Source organism: Ambystoma mexicanum, chromosome 14 (assembly GCF_040938575.1).
Source record: "Ambystoma mexicanum isolate Mex_15411 chromosome 14, UKY_AmexF1_1, whole genome shotgun sequence".
NCBI classification, from domain to species: domain Eukaryota; kingdom Metazoa; phylum Chordata; class Amphibia; order Caudata; family Ambystomatidae; genus Ambystoma; species Ambystoma mexicanum.
This window is the reverse complement of record NC_090940.1, coordinates 468,305,777-468,323,410: the sequence shown is the minus strand read 5'-3', so window position 1 is coordinate 468,323,410 and position 17,634 is coordinate 468,305,777.

Sequence of the window (17,634 nt, the reverse complement as noted above, 5' to 3'; positions counted from 1 at the left end):
TCGCGTTACAAACACTCACTTCCCCGCTTTCTGGTTTAGACGTTTTTCCTTCTCAGAGGCCTTCTTCCTTTCTGTCCTCGCTCTCTGCATCCTTTCGCGTTGCAAGTACTCGCTTCCCAGCTCTCTGGTTTAGACGCGTGTTCCCTGCCTTCTCTCCGCTTCCCGCGGCCTTGAAATCAACAAATGAGCTTCAAAAGATACACAGTGCTCAGAATGCTTTATAACACCCATTATTCAAGATATAGCTGTAACCCGCTAGACGTATTGAAAAGTGCTGAAAACTAGCAAAAATAGCTAGAAAATGTACTTTCCTCGCGTTTTGGTAAATGCGAATTCTGGTGGATTCCCATTTTGTACTCGGTTCGTGCATTTGTTCAGTGGAATCCTGATGTTTTAAACCACTCGTCACCCATGCAAGGGGGGGGATCAAAATCTACTGTTCACGGCTTGAATGTATACTGCTGAAATCTTCAATGCATTATCGGGTAATCCGACTGTTCTGGAAAGTGTATTTGCCATCTGTTATTCCAGTCACCATGTTTTCATCGTCCCTTCTAGTTTACAGGCTGCACTCCCGTGGTGATCACGTTCTCTTCTCTAAAGAAGGCTAGCTAACAGCTGTTCCGCCTCAGAGGCGTTATTCCTTTCTGTCCCTGTCCCCGCACCGTTTCGCGTTGCAAACACTCGCTTCCCAGCTCTCTGGTTTAGACGCGTGTTCCCTGCCTTCTCTCCTCTTCCCGCTGCCTTCAAATCAACAAAGGAGCTCCAAAAGATACACAGTGCTCAGAATGCTTTATAACACCCATTATTCAACATATAGCCATAACCCGCTAGATGTATTGAAACGTGCTAAAAAAACTATCAAAAACAGCTAGAAAATGTACTTTCCTCGCGTTTTTGTAAATGCGAATTCTGGTGGGTTCCGATGTTGTATGTACTGTGTCCGCGCGTTTGTTGTCGAATCCTGAAGTTTTTAATCACTGTTCTCCCATACAAGGGGTGTCAACATCTACTGCTGTTCACAGGCTGAATGTATACGGCTGAAATCTTCAATGCATTATCAGCTTTCCTGACTGTTTTGGAACGTGTATTTGCCATCTGTTAATGCAGTCGCCCTGTTTTCATCGTCCCTTCTAGTTTACAGGCTGCACTCCCATGGTGATCACATTCTCCTCTCCAGAGCAGGCTAACTACTAGCTGCTCCTCAGAGGCGTTCATCCTTTCTGTCCCTGCTCCCTACACCGTTTCGCGTTGCATGTACTCGCTTCCCAGCTCTCTGGTTTAGATGCCTGTTCCCTGCCTTCTCGCCTCTTCCTATAGCCTTCCAATGAGCTCCACAAGATACAGTGTTCAGAATGCTTTATCACACCCATTATTCAACATATAGCTGTAACCCGCTAGAAGTATTGAAACGTGCTAAACAACTAACAAAACCAGCTAGAAAATGTACTTCCCTCGCGTTTTGGTAAATGCAGGGTACACGCATCTAAACCGGAAGCGAGCAGTTCAGCAGTATAAATTCAGCCTGTGAACAACACATTTTGATCCTCCCTTGTATGGGAGAAGAGTGGTTCAAAAGAACAGGATTCGACTGAACAAACGCACGAACAGAGTACAAAATGGGAACCCACTAGAATTCGCATTTACAAAAAGCGAGGAAAGTACATTTTCTAGCTGTTTTTACTAGTTTTTAGCACGTTTCAATACGTCTAGCGGGTTACGGGTATATGTTGAATAATGGCATTCTGAGCACTGTGTATCTCGTGGAGCTCATTTGTTCATCTTTAGACCTATCCAGCGGTGGTAAATATGAAGGAAGAAGGCTGTAGGAAGAGGAGAGAAGGCAGGGAACACGCATCTAAACCAGAGAGCTGGGAAGCGAGTCCAAGCAACGCGAAACGGTGCAGGTAGCAGGGATAGAAAGGATAAACGCCTCTGAGGAGGAGCAGCTGGTAGTTAGCCTGCTCTGGAGAGGAGAATGTGATCACCAGGGGAGTGCAGCCTGTAAACTAGAAGGGACGATGAACACAGGTCGACTGCATTAACAGATGGCAAATACACGTTCCAAAACAGGCAGGAAAGCTGATAATGCATTGAAGATTTCAGCCGTATACATTCAGCCTGTGAACAGCAGTAGATGTTGAACCCCCCTTGTATAGGAGAACAGTGGTTAAAATCTTCAGGATTGGACAACAAACGCACGGACACAGTACATACAACATGGGAACCAACCAGAATTCGCATTTACAAAAACGCGAGGAAAGTACATTTTCTAGCTGTTTTTGCTAGTTTTTAGCACGTTTCAATACGTCTAGCGGGTTACGGCTACATGTTGAATAATGGGTGTTATAAAGCATTCTGAGCAACGCGTTTCTTTTGAAGCTCATTTGTTGGTTTGAAGGCAGCGGGAAGAGGAGAGAAGGCAGGAAACACGCGTCTAAACCAGAGAGCTGGGAAGCGAGTACTTGCAACGCGAAACGATGCAGAGTCAAGGACAGAAAGGAAGAAGGCCTCTGAGAAGGAACAGCTTCTAAACCAGAGAGCAGGGAAGCGAGTGTTTGCAAGGCGAAACGGTGCAGGGACCAGGGACAGAAAGGAAGAACGCCTCTGAGGAGGAAAAGCTGGTAGTTATCCTTCTTTGGAGAGGAGAACGTGATCACCATGGGAGAGGATTGTTGAGAGGGTTACAGAGGGGGAGTTGTGAGATCAGAAAATCCAGAGTATTCCCTGCAGAGTGTGTAGGGCCAGCGGCATGAAGAGTTGCAGATCTCGTAAAAGTCCAGGTCAGGAAGCATACAGGTTCATGTTGAATTCTCAAAGTAGGCGGAGTGGAGTGGTAGGAGGCCAGGATGGAGAAGTACATCCACTGAGAGATGAAGGGGGCAGGCAAATAGCCACGGCTAGAGAATGGCCAGGACAGAGAGAATGAATGCAGACAAGGCATTCGTAAGAGGATTCGGCCTGCATAGGAAAGCAATCTACTACGGGAATCAAGGAGACTGCCCCACAAGATCTTTTGGATCTGGGCATGGAGAGGAACTTGTCATCAGGGAGGAGAGTGTCAAAGCTCGAGACAGCGCTAGCCGTCAACCATATCTCAGTTAGACCAAGGACATCATTGTCAGATTCTTCGAGGAAGTGTCAGTTGTCAGATGATTGTTTGAAACTGAATGAGAGTTGAGAGTGGGGAGGGGAACAAATCAGGTACTCCCTGCGGAGGTGTAGAAGGAGCCTGAACTGGGGCAGATGAGGAAGGAGAGAGGCAAGGAAGCGAAGAAGGGAGAGAAGAGACAGCAGGAGAGCAGGATCAATCCGGGAGCTAGGAGTGGTGAGAAGGTTAGACGGGGGATCTGAGTCTAAGGATTGGAATGGGAAGGAGTTCGATATCACATGTCATGCTATAGGAAGGGTCTCAGGTTTGGTATTAGAAGCATTGGGATATCACATCTCATACTATTGGAAGGGTCTCAGGTTTGGAATGGGAAGGGGTTGGATATCGTATCTCATGCTCTAGGAAGGGTCTCCCGTTTGGAATGGGAAGGATTTGGATATCACATCTCTTGCTATAGGAAGGGCCTCAGATTTTGTATTAGAAGCATTGAGACATCACATCTCATGCTATAGGAAGGTTCTCAGGTTCGGTATAAGCATTGAGATAACAAATCTCATCGGAAGGGTCTCAGGATTGGAATGGGAAGGAGTTGGATATCACTTCTCATGATAAAGAAACGGTCTAAGGTTTGGAAGGGGAAGGATTTGGATATCTCATCTCATTTTATAGGAAGGTTCTCAGGATTGGAATTGGAAGGAGTTTGATATCACATCTCATGCAATAGTATGGTAGGTAGGTAGAAGCATTGAGATATCAAGTCTCATGGTATAGCAAGGGTCTCAGAATTGGAATGGGAAGGAGTTGGATATCACATCTCAAGCTATAGGAAGGGTCTCAAGATTGGAATGGGAAGCAGTTTGATATCACATCTGATGTCATAGTATTGGTGTCAGGTTTTGTAGAAGCATTGGGATATCACATCTCATGCTATCGGAAGGGTATCAGGATTGGATTTGGAAGGAGTTGGATATTCAATCTCATGCTATAGGAAGGGTCTCAGGTTGGAATCAGAAGGAGTTGGATATCACATCTCATGTTATAGGAAGGGTCTCCGGATTGGAATGAGAAGGACTTGGATATCAAATCTCATGCTATAGGAAGGCTCTCAGGTTTGGAAAGGGAAGGAGTTGGATATCACATTTCATGTTAGAGGTAGGATCTCAGGTTTGGTATTAGAGGCATTGAGATATCACATCTCATGCTATCAGAAGGGTCTCAGGATTGGAATGGGAACGAGTTTGATGTCACATCTCATGCTAAAGGGAAGGTCTCAGGTTTCGAAGGGGAAGGATTTGGATATCACATCTCATGTTATAGGAAGGATTTCAGGTTTGGTATTAGAAGCGTTGAGCTATCACATCTCATGCTATCGGAATGATCTCAGGTTTGGTATTAGAGGCATTGAGATATCACATCTCATGCTATCGGAAGGGTCTTAGGTTTGGAACGGGAAGGATTTGGATATCACATCTCATGTTATAGGAAGGATTTCAGGTTTGGTATTAGAAGCGTTGAGCTATCACATCTCATGCTATCGGAATGATCTCAGGTTTGGTATTAGAGGCATTGAGATATCACATCTCATGCTATCGGAAGGGTCTCAGGTTTGGAACGGGAAGGATTTGGATATCACATCTCATGTTATAGGAAGGATATCAGGTTTGGTATTAGAAGCATTGCGATATCACATATCATGCTATCGGAAGGATCTCAGGTTTGGCATTAGAGACATTGAGATATCACATCTCTGCTATTGGAAGGGTCTCAGGTTTGGAATGGGAAGGAGTTGGATATCCCATTTCATGTTATAGGAAGGGTCTCAGGTTTGGTATAAGAATTGAGATATCACATCTCTGCTATCGAAAGTGTTTCAGGATTGCGATGGGAAGGAGTTGGATATCACATCTCATTCTATAGGACGGGTCTCAGTTTTGGTATTAGAGCATTGAGATATCACATCACATGCTGTAGGAAGGGTCTCCGGTTTGGAATGGGAAGGAATTGGATATCACATCTCATGTCATAATATGGGTCTCAGGTTTGGTAGAAGCATTGGGATATCACATCTCATGCTATCGGAATGGTATCAGGATTGGATTTGGAAGTAGTTGGATATCCCATCTCATGCTATAGGAAGGGTCTCAGGTTGGAATGGGAAGGAGTTGGATATCACATCTCATGTTATAGGAAGGGTCTCAGGATTGGAATGGGAAGGACTTCGATATCACATCTCATGTTATAGGAAGGCTCTCAGGTTTGGAAGGGGAAGGAGTTGGATATCACATTTCATGTTAGAGGTAGGATCTCAGGTTTGGTATTAGAGGCATTGAGATATCACATCTCATGCTATCAGAAGGGTCTAAGGATTGGAATGGGAAGGAGTTGGATATCACATCTCATGATAATGAAAGGGTCTAAGGTTTGGAAGGGGGAGGATTTGGATATCTCATCTCATGTTATAGGAAGGTTCTCAGGATTGGAATTGGAAGGAGTTTGATATCACATCTCATGCAATAGTATGGGTCTCAGGTTTGGTAGAAGCATTGAGATATCAAGTCTCATGGTATAGGAAGGGTCTCAGAATTGGAATGGGAAGGAGTTGGATATCACATCTCAAGCTATAGGAAGGGTCTCAAGATTGGAATGGGAAGGAGTTTGATATCACATCTGATGTCATAGTATGGGTCTCAGGTTTGGTAGAAGCATTGGGATATCACATCTCATGCAATCGGAAGGGTATCAGGATTGGATTTGGAAGGAGTTGGATATCCAATCTCATGCTATAGGAAGGGTCTTAGGTTGGAATCAGAAGGAGTTGGATATCACATCTCATGTTATAGGAAGGGTCTCCGGATTGGAATGAGAAGGACTTGGATATCACATCTCATGCTATAGGAAGGCTCTCAGGTTTGGAAATGGAAGGTGTTGGATATCACATTTCATGTTAGAGGTAGGATCTCAGGTTTGCTATTAGAGGCATTGAGATATCACATCTCATGCTATCAGAAGGGTCTCAGGATTGGAATAGGAACGAGTTGGATATCACATCTCATGCTAAAGGGAAGGTCTCAGGTTTGGAAGGGGAAGGATTTGCATATCACATCTCATTTTATAGGAAGGATTTCAGGTTTGGTATTAGAAGCATTGAGATATCACATCTCATGCGATCGCAAGGATCTCAGGTTTGGTATTAGAGGCATTGGGCCTCATTCCGAGTATGGTGGTAAGGGATAGCGGCCACCGCTAACGAGAGCGGTGGCGGTAATCCCTTACCGCCATACTCCGAGTTCCCTTAGCGCCATGGTGCTTCTAACACCTGCTTTTAGCAGGCGTTAAATACCATGGCGCTAAGGGACCTTGATGTTAATTACGCCACCGTAATTTACGGTGGCGTAATTGACGCCTTCCCCACTCCCATTATGCCCTATGGGGCAAGAATGGGAATGGGGAAGGGTAAATGGGGATTGGGGAATTACCGCCCCGCCAACCTTGGAATGGGGCGGTAATTCCGCCAACCACCAAGGCGCTGCCGGTCCGGGTACGGCGTCAACCAAGGCGTTAATAGCGCCATTGGTTAGCGCCGTACTCGGAATGAGGCCCATTGAGATATCACATCTCATGCTATCGGAAGGGTCTCAGTTTTGGAACGGGAAGGATTTGGATATCACATCTCATGTTATAGGAAGGATCTCAGGTTTGGTATTAGAAGCATTGAGATATCACATCTCATGCTATCGGAAGGATCTCAGGTTTGGTATTAGAGACATTGAGATATCACATCTCTGCTATCGGAAGGGTCTCAGGTTTGGAATGGGAAGGAGTTGGATATCCCATTTCATGTTATAAGAAGGGTCTCAGGTTTGGTATAAGAATTGAGATATCACATCTCTGCTATCGAAAGTGTCTCAGGATTGGGATGGGAAGGAGTGGGATATCACATCTCATGCTATAGGACGGGTCTCAGGTTTGGTATTAGAAGCATTGAGATATCACATCACATGCTGTAGGAAGGGTCTCCGGTTTGGCATGGGAAGGAATTGGATATCACATCTCATGTCATAGGAAGGATCACAGGTTTGCTATTAGAAGCATTGAGATATCACATTTCATGCTATAGGAATGGTCTCAGGATTGGAATGGGAAGGAGATGTATATCACATTCTTGCTATAGGAAGGGTCTCATGTTTGGAATGGGAAGGAGTTGGATACCACATCTCATGTCAGAGGAAGGGTCTCAGGGTTAGTATAAGCATTGAGATATCACATCTCTGCTATCGGAAGTGTCTCAGGATTGAAATGGAAGGAGTTGGATATCCCATCTCATGTTATAGGACGGGTCTCAGGTTTGGTATTAGAATCATTGAGATATCACATCTCATGCTGTAGGAAGGGTCTAAGGATTGGAATGGGAAGGAATTGGATATCACATCTCATGCTATGGGTAGGCTCTCAGGTTTGGAAAGGGAAGGAGTTGGATATCACATTTCATGTTAGAAAATGGATCTCATGTTTGGTATTAGAGGCATTGAGATATCACATCTCATGCTATAGGAAGGGTCTCAGGATTGGAATGGGAAGGATTTGGATATCACATCTCATGCTATAGTAAGGGTCTCAGGTTTGGTATAAGCATTGAGATATCACATCTCATGCTATAGGAAGGGTCTCAGGATTGGAATGGGAAGGAGTTGGATATCACATCTCATGTTATAGGACGGGTCTCGGGTTTGTTATTAGAATCATTGAGATATCACATGTCATGCTGTAGGAAGGGTCTCAGGATTGGAATGGGAAGGAGTTGGATATCACATCTCATGCCAAAGGGAGGGTCTCAGGTTTGGAAGGGGAAGGATTTTGATATCACATCTCGTGTTATAGGAAGGATCTCAGATTTGGTATTAGAAGCATTGAGACATCACATCTCATGCTATAGGAAGGGTCTCATTTTGGAATGGGAAGGAATGGGATATCACATCTCATGCTATAGGAAGGGTCTCAGGTGTGGTATAAGCATTGAGATATCACATCTCATGCTATAGGAAGGGTCTCAGGATTGGAATGGGAAGGAGTTGTATATGACATCTCATGCCATAGGAAGGGTCTCAGGTTTGGTATAAGCATTGAGATATCACATCTCTGCTATCGGAAGGGTTTTAGGATTGGAATGGGAAGGAGTTGGATATCCCATATCATGTTATAGGAAGGGTCTCAGTTTTGGTATTAGAAGCATTGAGATATCACATCATGCTATAGGAAGGGTCTCAGGATTGATATTAGAAGCATTGTGATAACAAATCTCATGATATGGGAAGGGTCTCAGGATTGGAATGGGAAGGAGTTGGTGTTAGGAAAGATTTCATAATTGTAGGGAATTTTCCTTCCATGTGGCAACCCCTAAACTTTTTGCTATTGTTTTTAACCTTGTTGTTGACTTTGCCAGAGAAGTACAGCCTTCTGCCGCACTTCTCTGGGCTTTCGCTCCTTTCTTACGGGGAAACTGACATGCCCTTAAGACAGTCAGTACCGGGGAACGTGGTTTCCCCTAGTTTCTTTTATCGTGTCGCAGCTTTAGTGCAACACGACACAAGAGGGCACTGTAAGCTAAGTTACAGCTCTCTTGGGTCTCTAGCCTTCTACAGGCCCTAGATACTCTTTTAGGATGGTATTTGATCGGTGCAAGTCATTCAGGGACTCGAATGGTGGCAGCGATCGTTTTGTTTATTTTGAGCTCCTTTTGGCGTTCTGAGCACGTTTTTGCACTGAACCCAAAATGGTGGCCTGGCTCCCAAAATGGCCAGGCCGCGAGGCTCCTTTGTCTTGTCCACTGACCGTCTTGCTCCCTTCACCTTCCCCAGGTCAGACGACCCGGGGCCTTCCTTATTTGGGCATGTACTTTCCCGCGAAACGTGGTTGCTTTCGCGGGCTTCTACATGTCATTTGTGTGCCTCCAGGGTGTGGGCTGGGATGTCTGGTCCCAATACACATCCTGGGTGCCAGAGAGTCTGGGGTGGTGTGAATGCCTGGGACCACCGTGGTCCGTGATTGGTCCACGTATGGTATGTGTGTTGATGAGCGGATCTCCCATTGGCTCCCCTCCGTTTTGGCGCGAAGGGAACCGTGGATAAGAGGGAGCTGGAAACACCACTGCCAGGTCGATCTCCTGAGTTCTCACGAACGAAGGAATACAGGAGCCAAGTATCCTGCAACCAAGAGGCTGGACCGAGGAATCGCTGGTGACCCGCTGAAGGAATCCTCCTTTGCACTGCTGTCATCCTGTGAAGCCCTTTCCTCCTTGGATCGAACCAGAAGGCCTGTACTGGTGCTTCGACCTTTGGAATAGCAGGAACAGCTATTCCCGGCGACTTCATCATCTCCTGCCAAGTAAGCCTTCGGAAGTGTCTCTGGGCCATCCAGTTGACTGACCAGCTTACAAGGGAGTCCTGCTCTGTAACTGCCGCCAGGTTGTGTTGTATTTCGAGTCCTTGTCACTCTCCCACGCTTCGTACACTTGGCGTTCCCAAGTCTGAAGGGAGGAGTGTACATTTGGCTTGAATACACACGGCCGCTCCGTTGTCCTGCTGCGGCAACAAAACTGTGCTGGTTTCGTCGATTGGGACGTCTTTTTGCTCTACACGACTACAAGGCGTTCCCTGCTCTTCTGAACCTGCCAGCTGCTGAAACTAACGTGGAGAAGCCTGGGTCTGCTTGCTTCGGGGACCGGTGAGTAGTTTAGCTAGGATCTGGTCGCCCTCCTGCAGTATCCCATTGCTTTTCCCTGCTGCGTAAAAACAGCACCCTTTTGGCCGTACTCGCGCTCTGCTTCTGCCTGCTGTGGAGGCTGCGCTTGAGTTGCGGAACTTGTTCTTCTGCTGTGCACTAACCCGAACTGCCTGACTTCCTCCGAAGAGCTTCCCCTTTTGCCCGTTGGCACCGGCGTGGCAGGTACTTTGAGCACAAGGCTCCACTCTTCGCAGGGCTCGGACTTCCATCTAGTTAGGTGCCTCTAAAGGCGAACTGAGTCAAAAGCGTTATCGCACTGCCTGTTTTCCTTTCCTTTCAGGTGGACTACATATTTCGTGCTTTAAACGCTTGCGACTGTGTATTTGTATATATATGGTGTTGATTTGGTATGTGTTGGCTTAATACTGTGTTATTGTGATTTTCTCGCTACGGTCATTGTTTTAAAGGCCTTAAAATAAATGTGTATCTATTTTTGATATAACAACTGTTTGGAGTAGTTTGTAAGCGCTCTTGCTTTGTGTGCTCATTGCGGGCTTTCAGTCACCCTCACCCCTCTTGAGACCTAGTCTTGACCGCCGCGATCGCTACCTTGATTGGTCTGGCTTGTCCAGAGGTTACCCTGTTCCAAGTAATTAGGTTGGCCTTCTGAACTTCTGCGCCACCAGGACAGAGTTCAGAAATCCGTCTTAACACTTCCTATAACATAAGATGGGATATCCAACTCCTTCCCATTCCAATCCTGAGACCCTTCCGATAGCAGAGATGTGATATCTCAATGCTTATACCAAACCTTTCAGTCACCCTCACCCCTCTTGAGACCTAGTCTAGACCGCCGCGATTGCTACCTTGATTGGTCTGGCTCGTCCAGAGGTTACCCTGTTCCAAGTAATTAGGTTGGCCTTCTGAACTTCTGCGCCACCAGGACAGAGTTCAGAAATCCGTCTTAACAAATTGGTGGCAGCGGTGGGATACGACTGAAGGTATCCAGTGTTGCGCTCGAACTAAGGCATTTCAGGTTATTCCAAACAGTACACGTAGTGAATTGTTGTAATATAACTTTAAAAAGGCCATAGTCCTATCAAACAGTATGGAAGCAAATACGTTGTTAACTTTAAATGCTTCCAAATCAGAAACGCTGAAAAAGATGTGTGCGGAGAGAGGTGTTTCCTCTCAAGGCACAAAATTGGAAATGATCCAGAGAATCGTGGCGTGGCAAGAAGCGCAGCTTGACGCTATAACTTCCGAGGACAGTGCAGAAGGTGGTGGGGCTGCTCTCACTGGTAGAACTGACGGTTCTGCCGCTGCACTGATCCATCGCGACCACGAGGACAGGGAGGATGTAATGTCTAATGTTTCCTCTGCCAGTGCTGATGGGGAGGCTATGCTTGAATTCAAGAAGCAAGAGCTGCGGTTTAGGCAGCAGGAGCTTGAATTCAGCATAGCCAAACTAAAAATCGAACAGGGGGAAAAACAACAAGACAGGGATCACTAGTTGGAACTGGCCAAGCTTCAGGTTGCAAATGGATCCAAGGGTCCTGGACATGGTTCTGGGGCTTCCTCTCATCCACGGTTTCCGAAAGATCTGCTCAGTGTGTATGAAGAAAGGAATGACATTATGGACTGGCTGAATGCGTTTGAGTATGCATGCGAGGTCCAGGAAGTTGACAATGCTGATAAGATTGCGTGGTTGCTCAGTAGACTGCCCCATTCTGGCTGCAGTGCCATTATGGAAATGTCGAAGGCTGAGCGGGCTGATTTCGCAATGTTAAAGCAAACTCATTTTAAAGTTTGGGAAGACTCCGGCCCAATATTTAAAGCGTTTTCGAGAGTATAAGAAAAAGGAAGGTGGTACTTGGGTATCTTATGTCGCTGAATCTTTGAAAAACTTAACTGGCTGGGTCGAAGGTTATAAGGTTTCTACCTTCGAAGGCATGATCAATCTGGTCATGCTGGAACACATTTTTGCTTCTTCTTCCCCGGAGCTTAAGCAGCATTTGGCCGATTCGAAGGAGATAGATCCTAAGAAGCTGGCCATTGCAGCAGACTTATGGGCGTCACATCGAGTGTCCCATAAGGACAAAACTCATCCTGGGAAGCAGGAGGAAGGGAAAAAGTCCAAAGATATGGAGGGTGGGGAATCTGCTAAATCTTCTTCCCATAAGGGCCACAAAAAGAAAAACAAGGGTAAGACACAAGAGAAATCACAGGGTAGTGGAGGTCAGCCTCCAAAACAGAACTCTGGTTACAATAAGCCTCCCTACGTAAACAGAACCACTGGGGCTTGTTTTACTTGTGGAGCAACTGACCATGTGAAGGGGGATCCCCGTTGTAAGGTTAGACCTGTGGGGGTCCACTCCGCTAATCTGGCCTTCTCCTCCTACGAGGAAGAAGAGATTACAGGAGCATCCTACTCCTCGGACTCATTTCCCAGCGGAATAGAGGCCGAGGTAGCTTTAGTGTCCCTGGGTTCCTGGGAGCCTAAAGTCGCAGAGGCGTATGCTAGGATTCCGGATAATACCAAGCACTACTTTAAAGACAGTGTGCTGATCAATGGAGTGGATACTCCAGCTCTTAGGGATAGTGGGTGCAGTCGAACTGTAGTGGATTCTACCTTGGTAGACTCAGAGGAAGTTGCCAGAGCTACTCTGATGCCCACTAAGTTGGCTGACGGCCCCCTCCGTATGTTTCCCGTGATCCCTGTAAATCTTACTTTAAATGGTACAGCAGTCAGGATTCCAGTGAGCATTCAGAGAAACGTCCCGGGAAAGGTCTTGTTGGGCAATGATCTCAGAGCTTTAGGGCTCTTAGGAGACACTGCCGAAAGACCCTACACACGGTCTCAAGCACGGGCAGCATTGGCCAAGTCCAATACGCCGCCCCAGCCGAAGGGGAAACCCAAGGCGAAAGGAGTCTACAAGTCAAGAAGAGGGAAAGAGAATATTCCCCCTAGCTCGCCTACCACTGCGGTGGAGGAAGTTGGTCAATCGCCCGGGCCTGACGAGGAGGTGGCGATGCCTGAAGTATTCGACCCCAACGATCATCCTGAACTAAAAGACTTGTTAGTTGAAGGAGGTCCTGATAGGGACGAATTCAGTAAAGGCCAACGTGAGTGCCCATCTCTGGAAGGCCTAAGGAGACAGGCCTGCTCCCAGCTTGAGGGTGAACCTCCTGGGAAGCATAGGATTTATTGGGAAGGTGGACTCCTGTATAGTGAGCCCACAGAGTCTACAGAAGGAGACCATAGGAGGTTGGTGGTTCCCCTTGCTGTTAGACCCTTCCTCCTGCAGTTGGCGCATGAAGTTCCCCTTGCTGGTCACCTTGGTATGAAGAGGACCAAGCAAAGGTTATCCATGCACTTCTACTGGCCCAAGATGGGGGTGCAAGTAGAAAGTCACTGCAGGAGTTGCGCCTCCTGCCAGTTGTCTGGTAAGGTTGGCGCGACAATCCAAGCTCCGTTGGTACCGCTCCCAGTTGTGGGGGTACCATTTGAAAGGGTAGGGATCGACATCGTTGGTCCCCTTGACCCGCAAACATCCTCGGGCAATAGGTTTATCCTGGTGCTGGTCGACCATGCAACCAGGTATCCTGAGGCCATCCCATTGAAAACTGTAACTGCCAAGTCAGTTGCAAAAGCTTTACTCGGCATATTTACTAGGGTTGGCTTCCCTAAAGAAGTTGTGTCAGATCGTGGCAGCAACTTTATGTCGAAGTATATGCAGGCTATGTGGAAAGAATGTGGGGTCACCTACAAGTTCTCTTCTGCATATCACCCCCAGACCAATGGTCTGGTGGAACGTTTCAACAGAACGTTAAAGAGCATGATTGGGGCTCTGGAGGAGCCCCAGAGAAGAAAATGGGATCTTCTTTTACCATGCCTACTGTTTGCCTACCGAGAGGTACCACAGGAGGGTGTTGGCTTCAGCCCCTTCGAACTTCTGTTCGGTCATCCCGTACGGGGACCCTTAGCCATCGTCAAAGAGGGATGGGAGATGCCCACTCCCCCTGTTACTACCAATGTAGTTGACTATGTGCTAGGGCTCAGAAAACGGATGGTACTTCTGATGGGCTTGGCTAGTGATAAATTGAAGGCAGGGCAAGCGCTGGTGAAACATTGGTACGACCAGAAAGCTTCCCTCATCAACTTTACACCTGGTCAGCAAGTCCTGATCATGAATCCAATAAGGCCTCGCGCTTTACAGGACAAATGGTCAGGCCCTTACACAGTGGTGGAGCCCCTGGGTGAGGTGAACTATTTAGTGGACCTTGGAAGGCCTGGACAGGCTCCAAAAGTGTTCCACGTGAATAGGCTGAAGGCTTTCGTCCCAAGAGTCGAAATCGCAGCACTGCTACTGGCTTCAGACGTTGAGGAAGAGGAGTCAGAACCTCTCCCCGACCTGTTCCAAAGCGGTCCTTCAGATAGCTCTGTTGAGGGTGTCCGAGTGGCCCCTCACCTGACTTCTGATCAGCAGGCTGAGGTGAAAAGTTTGCTTAGGCAGTTTTCCCCCCTGTTTTCACAGTCCCCTGGTTTGACACCTTGGTGCAAACATAACATTGACACAGGAGACAGTGTACCTACCAAAAGTAGGGGATACAGGATGTCAGATAAAGTACGGTCTTATATTAAGACCGAGGTCAACAAGATGTTAGACCTTGGGGTGATTGAACCCTCTAGTAGTCCTTGGTCCAGTCCTGTGGTTCTGGTTCCAAAGGCAGGCACTTCTGAATTGAGGTTCTGCGTGGATTACAGGGCTCTGAATGCTGTCACCAAGACAGATGCCCACCCCTTGCCTCGAACAGATGAGCTGGTGGATACTTTGGGTGCCTCCAAGTACCTCAGCACGTTTGACCTCACTGCTGGCTATTGGCAAATAGCTTTAGCAGAACATGCCAAGGAGAAGACAGCATTTTCTACTCCAGACGGCCTTTACCAATTCCGGGTAATGCCGTTCGGGTTGAAGAATGCACCTGCCACTTTCCAGAGGCTTGTGAATCATGTGTTGAATGGGTTGGACGAATTCTGTCTTGCATATCTGGACGATATAGCAGTTTTCAGTGCCACCTGGGAAGACCATGTGAAACACCTCAGGATTGTGCTCCAGGCTCTTCAGAAAGCCCACTTGACCATAAAGGCTAGTAAATGCCAGATTGGACAAGGCTCAGTGGTTTACCTTGGACATGAAGTAGGTGGAGGGAGGATACAGCCTCTACCCAGTAAAGTACAAGCAGTACAAGACTGGCCTACCCCCACTACGCAAACCCAAGTGAGAGCCTTCTTAGGACTCACGGGGTATTACCGCAATTTTGTGGCAGACTATGGCACCATAGCTGCTCCTCTGACTGCCCTCACAACTCCGAAGAAACCCAAGAAGGTAACTTGGACCGACGAGTGTGAGAAGGCCTTCAATGGCTTAAAAGACTCCTTGTGCCAGGCCCCTGTGCTCAGGGCCCCTGATTATCAAAGACCTTTTATCGTGCAGACGGATGCCTCTGACACTGGGATAGGAGCTGTACTATCACAAGTAGATGAGAAGGGTAAGGAACACCCTATCGGTTTTATTAGTCGCCAGCTTAAGGACAGAGAGCTCAGATGGTCCACGGTAGAGAAAGAATGTTTCTCTGTTGTGTGGGCCCTAAGGAAGCTGAGGCCCTACCTCTATGGGACCCACTTCACTGTGCAGACTGACCATAAGCCGTTAAAGTGGCTAATGAACATGAAGGGGGAGAATCCAAAGTTGCTTAGGTGGTCCATAAGTCTACAAGGCTTCGACTTCACTATTGAGCATAGGCCAGGTGTCCAACATAGCAATGCTGATGGGTTGTCCAGAATGTTTAACCGACCTGAACAAGAGACTCATCCAGGGGTGGATTAGTTCCCCCTGTCCATAGTCTGGGAGGGGCGAGTGTTAGGAAAGATTTCATAATTGTAGGGAATTTTCCTTCCATGTGGCAACCCCTAAACTTTTTGCTATTGTTTTTAACCTTGTTGTTGACTTTGCCAGAGAAGTACAGCCTTCTGCCGCACTTCTCTGGGCTTTCGCTCCTTTCTTACGGGGAAACTGACATGCCCTTAAGACAGTCAGTACCGGGGAACGTGGTTTCCCGTAGTTTCTTTTATCGTGTCGCAGCTTTAGTGCAACACGACACAAGAGGGCACTGTAAGCTAAGTTACAGCTCTCTTGGGTCTCTAGCCTTCTACAGGCCCTAGATACTCTTTTAGGATGGTATTTGATCGGTGCAAGTCATTCAGGGACTCGAATGGTGGCAGCGATCGTTTTGTTTATTTTGAGCTCCTTTTGGCGTTCTGAGCACGTTTTTGCACTGAACCCAAAATGGTGGCCTGGCTCCCAAAATGGCCAGGCCGCGAGGCTCCTTTGTCTTGTCCACTGACCGTCTTGCTCCCTTCACCTTCCCCAGGTCAGACGACCCGGGGCCTTCCTTATTTGGGCATGTACTTTCCCGCGAAACGTGGTTGCTTTCGCGGGCTTCTACATGTCATTTGTGTGCCTCCAGGGTGTGGGCTGGGATGTCTGGTCCCAATACACATCCTGGGTGCCAGAGAGTCTGGGGTGGTGTGAATGCCTGGGACCACCGTGGTCCGTGATTGGTCCACGTATGGTATGTGTGTTGATGAGCGGATCTCCCATTGGCTCCCCTACGTTTTGGCGCGAAGGGAACCGTGGATAAGAGGGAGCTGGAAACACCACTGCCAGGTCGATCTCCTGAGTTCTCACGAACGAAGGAATACAGGAGCCAAGTATCCTGCAACCAAGAGGCTGGACCGAGGAATCGCTGGTGACCCGCTGAAGGAATCCTCCTTTGCACTGCTGTCGTCCTGTGAAGCCCTTTCCTCCTTGGATCTGTAAGGATATTTGGCGTGTTACAGTACAGAGTACAGCAATACTGCACAAGTAGCAAAATTTTTTTTTGCAGCACCACCACCACAAGGGTGCGGTGCATTGCTATATGGGTTGCCAGATTAACAAGGAAAGACAGGCTATTCAGTCAAAAACGATTTTAACATATAAGATGCAAATCTATTTTTACAGTTAAAAGCACACGTGTTCATTTAAAAATGCACACTATTTTTCACCTGAAATGCCTATGGTGCGAGAGACACATTTGAAAATTAACAGCTAACCTATTAACCATTAACCTGACTAATAAAACCTTATTTAATATAACCCACTAATAAAATGTGTTCTCCACTGCAGAATTAGGCATACTCTGAAAACCATTTAAATGTGTGTGCAGATTTTTTTCTCTTCTCTTCTCTGCCTGATTCTCCGTGTTTTTGTGCACAGTAACTGCAGGAGAAGGAAGTCAGATTTGCAACAATTGCAAATGTATAAGCGAAGCTATTGTTGAAGAGTAGGAGGATGAGAGATGATGGATTTCATTGGGACACGTCATACAGAGGGCTGAGAGGAAAGTTTTAGTGGGCAGTATCAGGGAAAAAAGACAGGCAGACATCTTTCTGCACTACTGGGGAGAAGACCTGGCTGTGGGGTCCTGACTGAATGCAGATTCCTGTGTCCTGCTGCAGTCGAGATTGGGGAGAGCTGAAAGAAAAACCTTTCCACTGGCTGAGGCATTCCTATCTGAAAAAGCTGAGAATTCCAGGCAATGACCCCGGCTTGAGAAGGCAAGCGTTCCTTTTTGCTGGAGTTAATCCAAGAGAGCCACATTCACAAAGAGGACAACTAAAAAGATAAGGTAATGAGAAGTGTGGGAGCTGAGTGTGTACGGTAATATGCAGTCAGTGTAGGATTCCTGTGCGTGTC